Below are 20,143 nucleotides of genomic sequence, written 5' to 3'. Positions count from 1 at the left end.
TTACGGATATCAGCTACTGCACCCAGCCTAGAATCCAGTTCTAAAAATGGATTTTCCAGGCATGGTGGCTCACGTCTGTAATCCCAGCCCTTTGGGAGGCCGAGGTGGCTGGATCACCTGAGGTCAGGAGTTTGAGACCAGCCTGGCCAATATGGTGAAACCCTGTCTCTACTAAAAATACAAAAATTAGCTGGGTGTGGTGGTGGGCACCTGTAATCCCAGCTACTTGGGAGGCTGAGGCAGGAGAATTGCTTGAACCCAGGAGGCAGAGGTTGCAGTGAGCTGAGATGGCGCCACTGTACTCCAGCCTGGGCAACAGAGTGAGACTCTGCCTCAAAAAAAAAAAGGATTTTATGATTTTATGAGATTTCCTATTTCCATGAGCTTATAAAGACTAGATACGTTGAAATGCCCTCCCACTACAAAATACCCAAATAATGGATAAGTTAGAGTAAACACACTTTGAATTTTGTTGCTAAGCTCAAAGGAGAATAAGGAAAGTCCTAATTTTTTTTTAAAGACAAAAACAAATAAAATAGAACTGAAACTAGTAGGGTAAGCCTGCTCAATTGCTTGTTCCATACTTGACCTGGGGGTAGAGGTGGGGCCAGCAACTTGTGGTATTCCAGCATCTTTTCAGGGACAGAAGTTCTTTTAGTTTTTGTTTTGTCTCATTTAACCTTATGCGTGTCTTTGAAAGTGCAATGCTTCGATTACTAAGGTTTTATGACTATTATCAACAAAACATTCTATAAGTGTAAGGGGTAACTCTTTCTCTTCAAGGACATCATTCCACTGTACTGAGGCTCCCTGTTTCTTATATGCTTAGTGTAGAAGTCCTAGCAGCTGCCTGGCATTATTTTTTCTTGCAGAGAAATAAGACCATCTAAGTAAATATTATAATTAGGACCATAATGGCACATTTAGATTGCTTTTAATAAATAACACCAACCAGAATTTTTCTTAGATGTGTCACTGATGATCACTAATGGCCAAACTGTTAGATTCAGATCAGAAATTCTTGGCTGAAAATTTTTTTTTTTTTTAGTTGTCAGAAATTTTTCTTTATTTAAAGTAACATTGGTTATTGATTAGACATATATCATTATGGTTTAGGGTATGAGATATAGTGTCCAATGCAGTATTATTAGTTTAATATATATCTACTTGTGGCAATAGTGAACAGTTTCAAGAGATGAATACATAATTTAAATGGGAGAGGCTGAAAATTTATCAGTACAGGCTACAATATTATCTAAGCAGAAAATGAATGTGAAACTTTCTGCAGTTGTCTCATTATCTTGCCATAATCTCCAAGAATGCATAAGAGAAAAATGCAAGGAACTAGGAGCTGGTATAGCTCAGCAGGTGTTTTGTGAAGAGAATATGGGTAAAATTAGAATAAAGAGAACAGGATTGGAGCATCGTTCACAAGTCTAGGCCCTGTTTGGTCTTTGTGTTTTGGAGACATTAGCAAACTATGGGTAAAAGTAAAAAGTTGACATTTGTATAAGGTTAGAATTGAAAATTATCTTGTCCACTTAAAACTTTAATATTACAGAATTTTGCTTTTTAATTATCAAAGTGGTCAGATAAAGATGGCTTATGTTGACGTAAGTCATAGCAAAGCCATGACTCATTTCTTTTTGTGACTCAATCATGTGGCTTTTCATCTTCAGAAAATTTAGAAAGATGACAACATTGTTATTTATTTGCAATTCACCCTTCCACTCTCCTTCCTAAAATTCAATCTTTCCATTTCTTTTACCTTCTTGAGCTTCTTTAATTATGAGCAAACTCTTTATGGGCTCAAGGTTTATTTTAGCTTTCTATTAATAAAAAGAAACAGGAAAAGAAATTGGGATTTTTATGAAAAATGTTAAAGGCTAGCTCTGTTAGGATTTCCCATGGCATTGCAGTGGTGACATGGTCGTGGATGTGCCAAGGAAAGCCTGAGCTGTTGACTGCTGCCCCAGTAGCATCAGAGAACCACTGTGCTTGCTGAGACCAATGACTGCCATTCTTCTGGACAGGGCAGGCTTTGGCAACATTCAGAAGCAAGCTGTTTGTCTTCAGTCCCCTCTCTTCAGCCTCCACATTTGTCATTATTGCTTGGTGGATGGAGTACCCTATACTACCCCATGGCTCTCCAAAACCCTTTTCCTCCCAGCCAGGAGGCCCAGGTCTGTGCATTCATTCACTCGATTCTGTGCATGTTGCCTGTGTGCGGTCCATTGCCCTCACCTCACTTTCTTGGGGAAAGAAAAAATGACACTGAGCTGAGGAATGAGGAAAAATCTAGGTAGAGACGTGGGAGAGGCTGTGCTAGTTGGAAGGCGTGAACAAAGTCATGGAGGTTTACAACTGTCTGACTTTTCTAGGGAAAGGCAAGTAATCTGATGTGACTAGAGAAAGGTTAGGTGACATCTGGAAGCTGGTTTGGGTGTAGAAGGACAAAGAGGTGGAGTGGAAAGGGTAAGTGGCAGCTAGACTGGGAAGGGCTGAGCACCAGGTAAAAAAGACAAAATAAAATAGTTTCTCCTCTCCCAGGAAATACTGAACTTTAGGAGGCAACATCTCCATCCTGGCTCTGTAAACCAATCTTTATCAGAATGAGACTTTTGGGGTAAGTTGGAAGGGACAGGGCCAGGCTTACAAGCAGCGGTTGGCAAACTATGGTCTGTGAGCCAAATCCAACTGCTGCCTGTTTTTGTGTGGCCTGTGACTAAGAATGATGCTTACATTTTTAAATGGTTGAGTAAAAGTGAAAAGAAAAATAATATTTTGTGACTTGTAAAACTGTACAAAATCCAAATTTCACTATTCACACATAAGTTTTCTTGGAACACAGCCACATTCACTTGTGATGACTTCACCGCTTTGGTTATACAAGGGTAGAACTAGAACTGAATTGTTGTGACAGAGATCCTCTGTCCCAAAAGGGCCTAAAACATTTCCTGTCTGGCTCCGCTTAGAAAAATATTGCCAAGTTCTGTGCTGGGCATGGTGGCTCACGCCTGTAATCCCAGCACTTTGGGAGGCTGAGATGGGCAGATCACCTGAGGCCAGGAGTTCGAGACCAGCCTGGCCAACATGGTGAAAACCCATGGTGAAAACCCATTAAAAAATACAAAAATTATCTGGGCATGGTAGCAGGCACCTGTAATCCCAGCTACTTGGGAGGCTGAGGCAGGAGAATCACTTGAACCCAGGAGGGAGAGGTTGCAGTGAGCCGAGATTGTGCCATTGCACTCCAGCCTGGGCAACAGAGCAAGACTCTGTCTCAAAAACAAAAAACAAAACAAACAAAACAAAACAAAAAAAATGTAAGAGTCGAGCACTAGACAGAAAGTTCAGAGCAGGATGGAGCTCTACAAAGATAACCTAAGTTTTATGGAACTGAGTTCCCAAATCACTTTAACTAAATGTATTAATTCCAGTGACCATGATTTCCCTAGCACTTATTCTCCTGTAGCGTATTTGGAAATTCTAACAAGCCTTTTTTTGCGGGGAGGGGGCAGGGTGGAGGTTGTTTGTTTTTAGTGTGAGATGGGATTAAGCATTTTAAAAATTTTAAAATAATTTCTGGGAAATTTGGAAAACTGTGTTGACAGGGTGGTTGCCATGCATTTTAAGGAACATTCACACGGTTGAAGAGTCATAGAAAAAACATTGTCTTTCAGAATCACACATCCAAATCAATATAAATAAATTGCTAAGACCTTTTCTAACCTTTTAAACATTCATCTTTCTTCATGAGAACAGCAATAAATGTCCTTTGTTTCTAGAGTCTGCCAATCATCTATTTCTTCTTTAGTGTGGGTAATTTAAAAAATTATTTTCATAAGGCTAAAAGACATTATGTTATACAATGTCTCTATTTTTTTTTTTAATGGCAAGGCAGACTTCATTCAAGGGTGGCGCATTGTGGTAGGTACAGGAACCATTACAATGAGTGTTGCAGCGGGGGAGGGAGATTGGAGTCAAGTCACTACTATGTCTTTACAATTTTATTTTTTCTTTCAGAGATAGGGACTCGCTCTGTTGCCTAGGCTGGAGTACAGTAGTATAATCATGTTTCATTGTAGCCTTGAAATCCTGGGCTCAAGCAATTCTCTGACCTCAGCCTCCCAAGGAGCTAAGACTATCTTTAAGTTTTTTAAAAAGCAATCCTTACTTCCTGGATGCACCAAAATTGTAATCCCATTTTGACCCAGTTAAGAGGAAAACTCAAAATTGAGAGGGCCTGGTTAAAGAAAAGTGAGTAAAGGATATAATACAGTGATTGGCAGGAAACCCTGGTGGGTTGTGAGACACAGCAGTGGAGTTGTTAGAGTCGCCTCCCAGTTGATGTATGCTATCTCAGAATATCCAGAATTCTCAGCTGATATCTTCTGCCTCCCCTGGGGTGGTGTGCAAATGGAGACTGTATCAGTCAGGGTTCAGTTGCAGCAAAGGGAAGCAACTCTAGTTATTTTAAGCAGAAAGGTTTAATACAAAGAATTAGCTGCATGGATGTGCTGGTGGAAGAGAGGGTTTTTGGGAGACTCCCAGGACACTTGAGAGCTTACCGGCTAGGGGAACAACTACCTCTTCCATGAAGGTGGAGAGTCAGAAAGTTGCTATAGGATCAGGAATCTGCCATTTTTTCCTCACAAATGCATCTTGACTCCCATGAAGCTGGGAGTTACAAGTACCCTGCTGGAATGCTGCTGCAGAAATATATCTGCACTACCATATTTTCTAGTAAAATTCAGCCAAAAGCAGCAGGAAAATGATCTCTGCCTCACTTCCACTTTCCAAAACTTGCACAAGTGCATCCAAGTGGGGATAAGTAGGTGATCAGAACCTTAGCTGCAAGAGATTCCAGGAAATGTAGTTTTTTGATTTCTAGACTCTCTATGTGGGGAGGCACACTGGAAGGTAGTGAAAGAGAATGTTAAGGTTAATCACCTGTATTTGCTTCCTATTGCTGCTGGAATAAATTGGAACAAACTCAGTGGCTTAAAACAATACGCATTTGTTATCTTTCATTTCTGGAGGTCAGAAGTCTGATGGAGGTTTTACAAGGCTAAAATCAAAGTGTCAGCCAAGGTGTGCTCCTTTTGGAGGCTCTAGGGGAGAATCCATCCATTCTCTGCCTTTCCCAGCATTAGAAGACTTTCCCACATTCCTTGCTCAAGGCCACATTGCTCTGACTTCTGCTTCTGTCATCACATCACCTTCTATGACTCTAACCTTCACATCTCCATCTTATAAGGACTCTTGTGGTTACACTGGGCTCATCTGATAATACAGGATAATCTCACCTCTCATGATTCTTAACTTAATCACATCTGTGATTGATTCCCATCTTCCATGCAAGAAACACATTCACAGGGATTGATATGTTGACATCTTTAGGGGGGTCACTATTCAGCCTGCCACATTGTTCATATCCAAATTATTGAGGGAAGGAGCCGACGTTTATTAACTACATGCTATGTGCTGGAAACTTTATATATATATATAATCTCATCAAACATTTATGACAATCCTTGAAGGTGGCACTATTACTCCTACTACAAATGAGAAAAAGAGATTCAAAGAATTTTAAATGCAAGTCCACTATTCAGCAATAAAAAAAAATGAACTATTAAGCCATGAAAAGACATACAGGAACCTTAAATACATATTGCTAAGCAAAAGAAGCCAGTCTGAATAGGATACATACCGTATGATTCTAACTGTGTGACATTCTGGGAAAGGTAAAATTATAAAGTTTATAAAAATATCAGTGGTTTCCAGGGGTTAAGGTTTGGGGCAGGGCATTGAGGGTAAGTAGGCAGAGCTATATTACCCTACTTATGAGCAATGAGTTCTCCCCCGAAAAAATCATTTTTCTATCACCAAGACTGGAGTGCAGTGGCATGATCTCGGCTCACTGCAGCCTCTGCCTCCTGGGCTCAACTGATCCTCCTGCCTCCGCCTCCCAAATAGCTGAGATCAGAGTCATGTGCCACCACATCCAGCTAATTTTTTATTTTTGGTAGACTTGGGGTCTTGTTATGTTGTCTAGGCTGGTCTCCAACTCCTGGGCTCAAGTGATCCACTTGCCTCAGCCTCCCAAAGTGCTGGGACTATAGGTGTAAGCTGCTGTATCAGGCCCAAATTTTTGATGTTATAAACAACCTGTGGCAAATATTCTTGCATATGCATCTTTTCACACTTCTTTGGCTATTTTTTGCTAATACATTCCTAAGGGTAGGTTTTCTGAGTCAGATGGCAGGCACATTGTAAACACCTTTTGTATATATATTTAGAAAGTGTCAGTGGTGTGCTGGAACTCTGATACAAATTAGAGCTTTCCCCCTCTTCTATGGAGAGCTGACTATTAAACATTTAGCATACTACTGGAAAGTGTGTACAAATCTCCAGTCCTAACAGTATACGAGGACCCATTATTTTCACCTCAAAATCCATACTGATGCTTAAAACAGTAATATGTGCTAGTTGTAATTTGTATATTCTAATACTGATGATTCATAATACCTGTTGCTATCTTTAGTTTTTCTTTTCTATAGCTCATTTAGAGGTTAAAAGCAATTTCATGTATATTTGGGCATATTTCATACTCAACCAGGTCAGTATGGTCCATTAAGGGCAAGCAAATTTTGCAGGGATTTAGCATAATTATGCAATAATCCCAAGGAGTCTCTGCACTTTGGAAAATTGTTATTTATAAAAACCTTTTAACTAATTGTTTTGGCACACATTGTTGATCTGCAAGGAACTTGGTGACACACAGAGAGGGAAGGGGAGAGAGTGATTAGAATCTCCAGGAGTCCTTTATCTAATTTTCCATGATCATCCCATATACTCCATTTAAGCCCACAGGTGGGGATCTTCCTGACCTTGATGATACTGCTACCCTGGTAGCTAGTAAACCACACTTTTAATGTGGTTGTATTAATTGTGTTGCAGTGGAATAAAGATTTGGACCACTGAGTAATGTAGTTCTAAGAAGCTATGATTCTATCAGAAATGATCAATGGGGGAGTCAGCTGGCATAATGAAAATAGCATGAATTTGGGGGTTAAGGTCTCCAGAATTCTAAGTCCTGCTTTGCCACCGGGCTATGCATTTTCTGTCATTTTCTACTCCACAGCTTGATTGGCTTATCTAGCCAACTAGATTCCTGCTTCATTTTCCCTAATCACTCCTGGTAGGTCTTTTCTCCAAGGATTTACAAAGGAGCTACTCAAGAAATTCCCATGTGGAAGAGTGATAGTCTTCTACTTGATAAAAGCATAGGAATAGCCCCTTTGCCTCTAGATAACTGAATGCTCTTAGACAAGCCTCAGTTTTCACATGAGTAGAATGAGTACGTGTATGTTAGTCTATTCTGGCATTGTGATAAAGAACTACCGAGACTGGGTAATTGAAAAGAGGTTTAATTGGCTCATGGTTCCACAGGCTGTATAGGAAGCATAGCTGGGGAGGGTTTGGGTAACTTACAATCGTGGTGGAAGGTGAAGGGACAGTTGGCACACCCTTCATGGCTGGAGCAGGAGGATGTGCGTGTGGGGTGCCACACACTTTTAGATAACCAGATCTCATGAGAACTCACTCACTGTCATGAGAACAGCAAGGGGAAGTCTGCCCCCAAGAATCAATCAGGTCCCAACACTGACTATTACAGTTCGACATGAGATTTGGGTGGGGACGCAAATCCAAACCGTATCAGTGTGTGTATGTGCACACGCACGTTTAGAGGCTGGGGGGAACTGCACTCAATGTGTGAGTCCTGAAGTTCAATGATTCTATGAAACCAATTCACCTGTAAGTAAATGTGGTAGAATAACACTAGTGCCTTCAATAGAAACTAAACTCCCTTAAAAGAAGCTTTTGAGTTAGCTTCCAGAGACTGCTGTGTAAGAACATGATGTTAAGTTGTCATATGTATGCTATAATTTGATTCTCACTGGAAGAATGCAGCAGTGATGTAAGAGGCTGTTTGTGAAATTAGGCCATCAGGAAATGCTTGTGCCCCATGACTGTAAGGACTATAATTCTCTTACACAGAGACATCAAATGTTATTGCAAAGCCATTGGAAAAATTCTAATTATTTTAAAGTCGTATATAAAATATGTACCTTTTATTAAGTAATATGAATATAAAGTAAGATCAGTTCTGACTCTGAGCTGTCCATGCTGATGACCCACAGAGCATTGCAAACTGTAGTCTCTGCACTGCCTTCTTTTCTTGGAAGTATCAATGGCAGTTGCCCACTCAATGTGAGTTGAAGGGTGCAGCTGAAATCACCACTGCATCCCCAAAATATCTTTTCCACCAATGCTTTTGAAACCAAATGTTTGCAACTTGAGATGAAGAAATCCTTTTTCTAGGTACCTCTAGCACCCCCTTGTTAAGAATATTGCAATGTCAGTTGGTCATTACTAAAGGCCAGAGATAGCCAATGCAATCACCAAGTGTATCAGTGTATCAATTTTTTTTTTTTTTTTTTTTTTTTTCTGAAACGGAGTCTCGCTCTGTCGCCCAGACTGGAGTGCAGTGGCACCATCTCGGCTCACTGAAAGCTCCGCCTCCCAGGTTCACGCCATTCTCCTGCCTCAGCCTCTCAAGTAGCTGGGATTACAGGCATCCACCCCCACGCCGGTTAATTTTTTTGTATTTTTAGTAGAGACGGGGTTTCACCGTGTTAGCCAGCATGGTCTCGATCTTGTGATCTGTCTGCCTTGGCCTCCCAAAGTGCTGGGATTACAGGTGTGAGCCACTGCATCTGGCCTTTTTTTTTTTTTTTTTTTGAGACTGAGTCTCACTCTGTTGCCCAGGCTAGAGTGCAGTGGCAGGTATGAGCTTGGCTCACTGCAAGCAACCTCTGCCTCCCAGATTCAAGTGATTTTCATGCCTCAGCCTCCCTAGTAGCTGAGATTACAGGCACCAGCCACCGCGCCTAATTTTTGTAGTTTTAGTACAGATGGGTTTTCACCATGTTGACCAGGCTGGTCTTGAGCTCCTGACCTCAAGTGATCCACCCACCTTGGACTTCCAAAGTGCTGGGATTACAGGTGTGGCCCACTATGGCCAACTAGTTTTCTGGGTCTTCTGTAAAAAAAAAAAATTACCATGAACTTGGAGGCTTCAAACAATTTAAAAAATGCTGTTATAGTTCTGGAGGCCAGAAGTCCAAAACTAAGGTGTCAACAGGGTTGGTTCCTTCTGGATGCTCTGAGAGCAATCCATTCCTTGCCTATCTCCTAGCTTCCAGTGGCTGCTGCCAATCCTCAGTGTTGCTTGGTTTGTAGATGTATTGATTCAGTTTCTGTCTCCATCTTCACATCACATTTTCCTCTCTATCCCCGTGTCTCCAGTTTCTTTCTGCCTTGCTCTTATAACTCCTGGCATTAGATTAAAGGTCCACCCCAAATCTAGGATAAACTGATCTCGAGATTTTTACATCTGCAAAGATGTAAAAGAATTCTTCGCGAAGAAGCAAAGAATTATATCTGCAAAGGTCTTTTTCAAAATAAGTTTACATTCACAGTTTCCAAAGGTGAGGACATGGACATATCTTTTTTTTTTTTTTTTTTTTTTTTTTTTCAGGGTCCAGGGGCACTGTTCAATCCACTGTAGCATGGGAAGCCCTGATAAAAAGAGACACAGGACAAGTAAGTACTGAATGGAAGGAATGGTGAAAAGAGAGATTTGAAAGGTAGGATGAGAACACTAGGCTGGAATTGGGGGATGGGTTGGAGATGGAGAAATTCCTTCTTTCTTTTTTTTTTTTTTGTTTTTGTTTTTGTTTTTGTTTTTTGAAACAGGGTCTCACTCTGTCATCCAGGCAGGAGTGCAATGGTGGGATCTCGGCTCACTGCAACCTCTGCGTTGTAGATTCAAGCAATTCTCATGCCTCAGCCTCCCAAGTAGCTGGGATTACAGGCGTGTGCCACCACGCCCAGTACATTTTTTTGTATTTTTAGAAGAGATGGGGTTTCACCATCTTGAGGTCAGGTTTCAAACTCCTGACCTCAAAGTGATCCGCCTGCTTTGGCCTCCCAAAGTGCTGGGACTATAGGCATGAGCCACCACACCTGGCCTGGAGAAATTATTTCCATTTTACTGATAAGCATTCTAAAAGGGAAATTGATAATCTTGAAGAACTTTGCCTGGGGGGTTCTCCTTGCAAGGGATTCTTTGGCCTGAGAAATCACTGGCCCTTACGCTGTTGGTGCCATAAGAGAATCTGGGAATGTGACTAGGACCGAACCATTTTGTGCGTGTTTTTTCTGGCTGTTTATTCACTTGTCTATTCATCCATCCATTCAGTAAACATTTATTGAGCACTTTCTTTGTTCCTGGAACATAAAAGGCTACCTCCTTCTCAGATGCCTTGTTGGGATGTTCTGTCCCTGTTTGTATCCAGCATTGGGCTGGTAGTTTAGTGGAGTTGCACATGGTCAAGTCAGCCACTAAGATTACAATCAAGTAGAGTCAAAATTGCCTTAGAAAACTTCTGAAAACATCTATAAAGTACACCTAAATGGGTTTCTCCAATCTGAATAAGGGGTTCAGACACAATAAACAATCGCAAGATGGAGATAATTGAGGAACACGATGAAGCACATCCTAGGATGATAATTGGTTTTGTCTTCTAACATTATTTTAATGCTCCTTTTCTTCCCTTTGCCACACTTACAGAATTAAAGTTGTGAAAATTATATACGTACTTCACGTGATTCTAGTCTACTGCCACACAAGGCTCTGGTGGAGATGTAGCAACTGGAATCTTTCAAAACCGTGTGAGCCAGAGGCAGCCATAGGGATATTACGGTTGCTTGTTTATTCAGAAGTCACTGTTGTGTGGTTGAAAGAGACATGGGCTACTCCTCTCTGCTTGAAACAGAAAATTCCATGAGAGACTCACGCAACCTACAAGAGGCTGGGTTGCCTCATGGTTCATCTCAATGATGTCCTCATAAAGGAAACTCCAGTCAGGTAGCCCTCAAAGCATTGAAAACAATGTAATTTTTACTGAAATCTCATGAAGCTGCACCAAAGAGGAAACCCATACATAGCATATTTTCTTAAAATTCCGTCTCACATTTCTTTTTTAATATTTCACACATCACAGATGGCAGTTACCTAAAATTCCCATTTTTTATCCCTTAACATTTTGCAAATCCTCCCAAAATTGTTTGCACTCTGGCTCTTCTTTCTCCCCGTCCTCTGGTTTTCCTGATCTCAATTTTATTCCCTTTTACATGTAAATCAGTCTAGATGGCTGTAGTATTTTTTCATTTTCTTGACCACTGTTTCCTTCTTATGAGATCCATAAAACGCAAAGCAAATCTACACTGAAAACTCTGGAATTAACCAGGATTTGAATTGAGCAGTTTGATTTTGCTACTTAGTAGCAATGTGATTTTGGATAAATTTCTTAAACTCTCTGATTCTCTCTCTTTTTTTCTAATTTGTAAAATAAAGCCAATAATACCAAATTGGTAGAGATGGTTTGAGGATTAAGTGAAACAATATATTTTCAGATTCCTATCACAATGCTGGCCATATTAGGTGGTTTTAAAAAAATGCTGGTCCTTTTCTTGTTCTTTTCTTTGTAGAAAGATCTCCTTGTAGAGACAAATCATAATCAAAGACTTTTTGGTTAATGTGGAATGAGATCATGTGAATTAGAGCACATGGTGCTCTAAAGGCTCCATGCTAAGAATAACTGACAGATCCATGCTACGGCGAAAATTGTTTTGCAATGGGAACTACAGCTAGGGGTCTGCCTCCCATCAAGGATTTATTTATGGAGGAATTCCCAAAATACAGGAAGAATGTTCAAATAGTAGCAGCCAGGAAATTTCCAACATCTGCTACACTGGGTCACTCTGAATTGGTCTTTTTAGCTTCTTTCTGTAATTTCCATTTTGGGAAATCAGGAGTTGTGACTCACAGTGGTAAATCTTCACACGGTTGAAAGATGCCTTATTAGTACAATCTATTTTAGTATTATTAATGCCATAGTATAAATATGTATAGCATTAGAAGTAGTCAATTAGTGGAGGCTGATTTTTATTTTACTTCCATGTTGGCTTTACTTTCAAAATATATGTTATGTTATTATTGTTTTCCTTTTCTTCATTTTCACTGCTACCTTTCTTGGTCCAAGCCATCACTGTCTCTTAGGTAGGTGACGAGATAGAGCACTAAGAGGTCTGGACTCTTCCGCCCCTACACAGCAGCCTTGCCCTCCACATAGCAGCTGGAGTGATCTTTATAAAACCACACATGAGAACATGTTCCTCCTCTGATGGCTTCACACCACATCTGGAATAAAACCCTAACATCCTACCCTGACCGAGTAGGCCCTGTGAGTTCCCCTTGCCTCTCTGAGCACATCTACTCCCCTGCTCATGCTGGGTCGGCCTTCCATTAGTACCTTTGACCATGTGTTCCCTCTGCTTTGATCTCTTCCCATCTACTCTTACAGGGCTGGCTTCTTCTCGCCATTCAGGTCTCAATATCCCCTCAGACAGACTCCCAGCCCCTTAATCTAACGTAGACCTGCTTCTACTCCAATCATTATTATCGTTCTGCTTTATCTTTGTAGTGTGTGCTACTCTCTGACATTTTGAATTATTTGTTTTATTGCTTATTGTCTGTGTAGGGGAGAAAGATTTATTTCCTCACTCATTGTAAAGTTCATGGCCACAACCCTATGACAAAAGACAGAGTAATAAGCAAAAAGCTTGCAAATGCATTTCATGTAAATCTTACGTGACATGTGAGCCTTCAGAAGCAAAACCCCAAAGACCCAGGGAAAACTGTATTTTTATGGACAGCCATACAAAAGTATAATTGAAGGACAAAAGGGTCTGATCCAATGGTAATAAACTGGGAGAAATGTAGTAAGACCTGTTTGTTCAGTTTCTTCTGTGTGGGCACCTGCCATATGAGTGTCTTCAGGGGAGAAGGAACAGAGGAGGTCGGAGAGTGACGATCCTGGGTTTTATGGTCTGCTTCAGGGGAGGAAAGCCTGAGAGAAGGTCAGAGATGCCTTCCTACTTCTGCTGTTTTTTCATTTTCCAAGGTGTCAGTCATATTTTGGGGTATCACACCTGAAGTCTCTGCGAGACCACAGGTCTGTGTGCCTGTCCAGTGTCTGGGACATAACAGGAGCTTAAAAAGCATTCTCCCCACATGGGGATTTACCATAGACAGGTTTGTGAAAACCAAACAAATCCTTAATTCCTCTCCCCCTGCAAGGTGTCCTTCCTCCATTTAGAGCTGCCCTTTTCCAGAGTTCCCAGGGTCTCTGGGTCATTACCAGGTTCCCTTATCACAAAGAGAAAGAGTGTAGGTTTCCTTGTTTTCTCCCCACAACCTCCAGTCAGTTTTCTCTGTTCCAGGCTGCCTTTGCTGTGTGCAAAGCTCAACTGTCTGCCTCAATTTTAATAATTCAGTGTTGAATGGGCATATTTGCATATGCAAATATTTGAAGAATTGAAATGGCAATTAACAGATGTATATTTGGGATTAATTTAAAATATTTTTTGTCTCTCCCTGTTTACTTTCATGGTCCAGCAGTAATTCTGATCTTAGTGACTTGCTGTGATTCCTCCATCCAATGTGTTTCCAGGTCTATACTAGCCAGAGTCAGATTTCTAAAAGATGCTGTGCTGTCTTTGAATACGATTGAAAAATCACCATTTTAACCCCTTTATAGAATCTAATAAAGCATTTCAGAAGTACCTGCATTTCTTTTTATTTCTACCTGGTTGATGAGCCTCTCTCTTTCAAGGCTTCAGCTAGAGGAAAATTAATCAACACGTGTTATTATAATTATTTGAGGACCTACCATAGAAAGGGCACTGTGCTGGAAGCAGCTGGGGGAATATAGAGAGGAGTAAGACCAAAGTCCTGTCCTCTGGAGCCTTATGGTTCCACAGGAAGGAGAAGATGTAAAGACTCGTTACCTGAAGTTGACATTTGGTGGATGACACAGCGTTCAACACAAAACATTTGCCATCTTCCAAAAAGCTGCCAACTGTTACTGGATGGCTTTGGTGATTTCCATGACATTTTTCCAAAAAACAATGACTTTCCTCTTGTGGTTTTTATACATCAACAAAGCTTTTCAACTAACAACTACTGGGAAAAGTGAATCTATAGAAGTTTATTATTAAATAAACTAACAAGAAAATGAGATTGTTATAGCAGTATTGGAGTGGTAATAGTCCAGCCCTTCCCCACCTGCTGACTCCATATTTTAAAACTGTTTTTAGGATTTTTTTTCCCCTTCATTCACAGAAAGGAAGGTGACAGGGTGAAGGGGGTGGGGGTGGGGTGAGGGGGACATAGAAGAAGGAATCTGGAATCCAGAAGAGGTAGTATCAGTTTCTAACAACTTTCTGAGCTAAGTCTAGGGGAATATTAATGTGAATGAATCCTTGACAGAAACAGAAGCAAATGGGTGGCAGCATTTCCCAAGAGTGATGAATTGCAGGTGGTGTCTCCAGGGAGTAGGTCAAGGAGAGTATGACGGAGATGTTTGCTGGGAAGCAGGTCCTTTGCTTTGCTGCCCAGTTTAAAGAAAATACAGCAAAGAAGCAAATGCTGTAGGTGGACACTGCGGCTCTGCGTTAATGGATTTGGATTTCCTTCTTCCTTTTCTTCTGGAACTTCAGTGGTTTTATAATGCAGAGATTTAGAGAAGGAAAATGCAGAGCAAATAATTTTTGCCCTCATTGAAATTGACAGTTTGTTGGACATTTTTAAATATCCATTTTTTTATTTTACTGCTTTCTACACAATATTATTGAAAATATATTACATACTGAATTCAGTTTTTTCTAAGTGAAATATTGTCACTATATAAGAAGAGAGATCAATGGCTTTTGTTAGACAACAATTTAACAGCATCCTTTAGCCTGAAATTTGAGTCTTTCTTTTTTTTTTTTGATTCCAGGCTTCCTGTCATGAATAGAAAATTTCTCTGAGGACATTAGGATTTGATACCTAAGAAAACACATACCTCTAACAAATCTTGCTAATTTTTCTATTTCCAGGCTTGTTATTTACATGTCTACATGTCTTAATTACTGACCTTTGAGTTGAAGTTCCTTAAAATACTTGATTACTTTTTTTTACAGTTGGATATTTTTATGCCATCTTAACATAATCCCTCTGTTCTACACAAACATCTAATGCTACAAAGATATTCAAAGACTTTTTAACAAAAATAAGACAATTTCTCTTTGTATACTTTCATGTTTCTTGTGGATCTAAGAATTGTATGATTCCATTTTGTAATCATAGAATGTTAAGGTTGGAAACATCCACTCAAGTCTTCTGTTTCTCCTAGGACTCTAAGACCTGGAGATGCTAAAATCACTATCCAAAGGACTAACATCACTATCCAAAGGACTAAAACTCAAGCATTTAACCATCAGAACATAATAGTGTTCCACTTCATGGGAAGGGGTGAGGTTCAAGGATGATGAGGGGAGGGATGAGGATGGGGGCTGGGTAAAGGAGAACCTGATGGGAAAGAAGCAACGATTTAGCTGAGCCATCATTGATGACAGGAGCTTTTAATGATGTGTGCTGATCAAGCTTCTGGGACATTTACCTCTTTCTTGCTGGTGATTTCTCTGACTCATCTGTAAACATCAGGTATGAGGTCTATGTGGCCAAGTGGGTGAAGGGGTGAAGAGGTAGGTGAAGGGGTGACCAGCTCATTCTTAACTGTGGCAGAGCAATTGAAAGTGCCATGTGGCGAGTACTCATTTCTTCTCCAGTCTCCATATTTGCTTTTTCAGGTGAGCAGCTTGGTAGCCCATGCCAGTGGACAGGCAGTGATGTGCAATCGCTTAGTACCTGGGCTCTGCACCTGGTCACCTGCTTTGGCTACTTACTACCTGAGTAATTTTGTGAAAATTGAATCTTTGTACCTCAGTTTGCACATCTTTAAAATGAGGATAATAGTACCTGATTTATACATTTGTTATGAGGACTAAATGCTATTAATATACATAAAAAATTAAAGTGATATTTCATGCAAAGAAACTCTTCATAAACATTAGCCTTTTTGATGAAAAAGGCCTGAACTTTGGAATACAGAGTCTAGATTTCAATCTTCAGGCATGTCAATAAACAATTTTGGGCCTGTTTCTTCAGCTCGAGAATAGGTTGGTTGCAGTTCCCATTGTTCTGGCCTTACAGCATTATTGCAAGGATGAGAGATCATGCTGGTAGACTCTCAGGGTGTGGAAATTATTAACATTCTACTTTCCTTGCCAAATACTTCCTCAGTGGAAATGCAGGATGGGATCATGAGTTAAAGTTTATACTGTAACTGAGACAGACAGCGTTGTTTTGAAGGTACTTGAGATACCTTTCTGCAGGAGGAGCGTGTATAAAACTGAAGCCACCTGACCTTAACGGTGTAGTGTGAGACAAAGCTGAGACTTTAAGGCCCTATCTGCATCTTCCCACAGGCAACAGACCTGAAAGTGGCAGCCACTGCCTTATTATTCTGATGACTCACAGAGCCAGAGTACTTCCTCTCTCCTCCACTGTCCTTTCAAATTAAATTCATTGCTCTTCAAGATGTCTGTGGTTCCCAGAAATGACGCAAGTTGTATGTACCCCGTTCAAAGCCTGAGCATTTGACTCTCATGACATTCTCCCAAGTGGTCTGGGCCCTGCCACTTGCTAATACAGCTCTGACAATCTCAATCACTCCTCTTTTTACTTTCTTTACAGAAACTCAGAGAAGATAATGGCTATATGGACTCCTTTTTAAAAAAGTCTTGCAAAGCTTACCTTAAAAAATTTGGATATTCTTGCTAAACCACAAAATAAAAAAACAGTTAATTCCTCTTAATATTATTTGCTAACATGGATAGTATCTGACCATCCACAGGACAAAAAACAGGCATTTAACAGTTGCTTACAGGCTAAATGAGAGGCCCTAGTTAATGCACATTAGTCCTGTTTCTATCTCTTGTCCTTGAAATAAGCTTAAAATGCTTTTAAATTTAGTACAAGTGTGAGATGCAGTTTCTTGAACCTCTTGTGTCGCATGAAACAATTTAAAAGCAGCTAACATAACCCATCTGCACCAAGGAGAACCTACCTGTGAGAGGTGTTGTTGGTCAGTGAGGAAGCTAGCTTGGAAATGTGCCCAAACGGTGAATCAGCAGCTGCCATCCCAGCTACATTTCATTTTTAAAAGGATAGCATATGTCAGGGAATTTTTTTTTTTTTTTTTTTTTTTTTTGGCCAACCAAGCTGATTTCTTCAGTATTCTGTTTTCCCTTGTTAACATTTCCCAGTATTTGTAGGGATGTTAGCATTTGATTCTTTAATGACAATCGTGTAAAGTAACTAGGGCAGGTATTTATCTTCTATTTCATAGATAAGGAGATTAATAATAAATAACTTGCCCAAAAGTACACAGCAAGGTCTCATATCCAGATTTTCTGATACCATGCTGTGAGCACCAGGGAAGCTGGTTAAGATAAGGAAAGCTTCAGATACCCCCGTGGTGGCACTGACAGTAATAGGTGTGCCATGAGATGGATGAAGAGCTACAGTGTTCCTATGAGAGTCTACAGAGGAAAGATCCAGTGCCCCATGGGGATAAGGAATGGTAATTTGGGGATACAACCCCTAAGCAAGTTATATTTCACTACGGAGTAGTACAGGTAGATGTGTTATTGCTGAGAAACATCTGCAATGCCTTTCTCTGAAACAGGCCTCTTATCATATGAAGCCCAGGTTGCAAAGGAATATAACCTTGGCAGATATTACTTGGTGTAGAATAGACACAAGTTATAATTAAATCATGTCACATTTTTAGTGACTGCTGTTCCATCCACAATTGACCTGGAGATTTTCCTCTTGTTGGGTTCTCTTCATGGAGTTTCTTTCTTCCACTTACAGCTACTGCATGAAGTTTCTCCTCTCCTTAACAGACTCTTGGAAATCAGAATAATGGCAGCAACTGACCAAGAATTGGGCACTTTGCATATATTGTTGCATTTGGGCTTCATGACAGTCCTAAGAGGGAGTATTATCTGTTCATCTATTTTATAGATGAAGACCTTGAGGCTTAGAAAGGATAACTTGCCCTAACTTTCTGAGCTGGTAACTGGCCAGATGCTCTGCCTATCTATTGCTGCAGAACAAATCCCAGAAAGTTAATGGTTTATAATAGCAATCATTTTATTATATCCCACTGTTTCATGGGCCAGGAATTTGGGCAGGGCTTAGCAGACACAGCTTAGCTCTGTTCCATGTGGCATCAGCTGGCTTGACTGAGCTGGAGAATCTGTTTCCAAGATGGCTCACCACACGGCTGGCAGCTGAGCTGTTACCCAGAGTTCATAGCTCCTCTCTGTGTGAACCTCTCTATATGGCTGCTTGGGCTTCCTCATAGCATGATGGATAGGTTCCAAGAGCATGTATTCCAAAAGACAAGAGGTCGAGGCTACCAATCACTCAACAACTTGGTCCCAGAAATTGGCATGATGTCATTTCTGTAATATGTTATTGCTTGGGAAGTCAGAGTTCTCCTAGATTCAAGAAGTAACATAGACCCTGCCTCTCACTGGAAGAAGTATCGAGGAATTTTCAGCCATGTTTAATCTACCACACAGAGCAAAGATGAGCATACAGGTCTTAGTTACCACAACATATTGCATCTCAACTAGTATCACACCAGATGCATTTCTCAATCACTGCATTTATCTATTTGGTAGTGACTAGACTGTGAGCTCCTTGAGGGCAGAGATCATGTCTTATGCATCTTAGGGTAAACAAAATCCCTATAAGAGCATAGTCTATGCTCCATAAATGCTCAAGGAAGGAACAAAAGAGAGCTGAGTTCCAGTCCTGGCTCCTGCTTCAAAGTAGCTCTGTTAGTCTGAGCAGGATGCTGAACTACTCCAGGCCTTGGTCCCATCTCAGTAATATGAGGAGATGGCATCATCAGAGGATCCCTTAAGTCTCTTTCTTTTTTTTCCCCCTAGCACTACCATTGTGTTAGTCAGCTCAGGCTGCTATAACAAAATATTTTAAACTGAGCAGCTTAAACAACAGACATTTGTTTCTCACAGTTCTAGAGGCTGGGAAGTCCAAGATCCAGGTGCTGGCCAATTTGGTTCCTGATGAGGACCCTTCCCTGCCTTGCAGATGGACATGTTTTTCCTGTGTCCTCCCATGGTGGGAAGGAAGAGGTGGGGGGAGAGAGAGAGACACTAATCCCATCATGAGGGCTCCACCCTCACCACCTCATCTAAACTTAATGGGCCCAAAGGCCCACCTCCTGATACCAGCACATCGGGGGTTAAGGTGTCAACGCAGGAATTTTGGGGGGACACAAGCATTTAATCCATAACAACCACTTTACTAATCTATTCAAGATAATGATTTCAAAAATAAAGAAAGTTCGGATACAGGTCTCATATGAGGGGAGTCCAGGAATCAAGAAATCTGAGAGAGAGTAAAGCGAAGAGTAGAGGAAATGCGATTGTTCTGCCAACAAGGACAAGGGACTCTAGAGAGAAGAGGGTGAAATGAGGTTCAGATACAAATACATAAATTACGATTGTAGTGCTTGGAATAGAAAGAAAGGAAGTTGAAGGAGGCTTTTTTAAAGTTTGAACACTTTGGACTGGGGACTATTTGGCCACAGTGGGTGGCAGAGTGTAGTAAATCAAAGGGAACTCCAGGTTTTGTACCTGAGTGACTAAGGAATGAGAATTCATCTAACATCAGCAGTAGTTCCCAACCCTGACTACACGGAGAATTACCTGGAGAGCTTTGAAAAAATATTGATGCCTGGGCCCCTCTCAAGATCACTCAATTCAGAATTTCTGTTCTGAATTGTTCTGTTTTAATGTTCCAGAGATGGAGCTTGGAACATTAGTATGTTTTTTGGAGGCTCCCAGGTGATTCCACTGTGCAGCCAGGGTTGACAATATCTTACCTAGAGTTAAAGTCACTTGATTTCTGGCTGCTATGGAATCATAAAAATTGGAGGATCAAATGCCAATAGCTACCAAATAACATCATGTATGGTTTGTGGTGTATGCAGAAAAATGACCTCCCAAAGATGTCTATAACCTA

This window comes from Pongo abelii, chromosome 13 (genome assembly GCF_028885655.2).
Source record: "Pongo abelii isolate AG06213 chromosome 13, NHGRI_mPonAbe1-v2.0_pri, whole genome shotgun sequence".
NCBI classification, from domain to species: Eukaryota; Metazoa; Chordata; class Mammalia; order Primates; family Hominidae; genus Pongo; species Pongo abelii.
Note: the sequence above shows the minus strand (reverse complement) of the source record.